The sequence below is a fragment of the Cariama cristata genome, unplaced genomic scaffold (genome assembly GCF_000690535.1).
Source record: "Cariama cristata isolate BGI_N322 unplaced genomic scaffold, ASM69053v1 scaffold40888, whole genome shotgun sequence".
NCBI lineage: Eukaryota > Metazoa > Chordata > Aves > Cariamiformes > Cariamidae > Cariama > Cariama cristata.
Window position 1 is genome coordinate 674 of NW_009633567.1, and position 273 is coordinate 946.

Genomic DNA, 273 nt, shown 5'->3' on the forward strand with positions numbered 1-273 from the left:
CCGTGAGGGCTCTTTGCAGGCTGCCAGGGCAGGAATATGAATGCCAAGGTAGAATAAAGGAGATGGGCAGGTCCCGGCCCTGCGTCTGGGCCAAGCGGTGGTGTAGGAACCGGTGAGAGTGAGGAGTTCAGCCTGGTGTGGTGGGAGGATGCTCATCTTGCCTCCTGCACCCCATGCCAGCTCTCTGCAAATCGCCACCATAGCTCAGGGCAGCGATGAGCCCCAGGACCACATGGTCAGGGCTGTGCAGGGCCACCAGCTGCCCCACGCCCC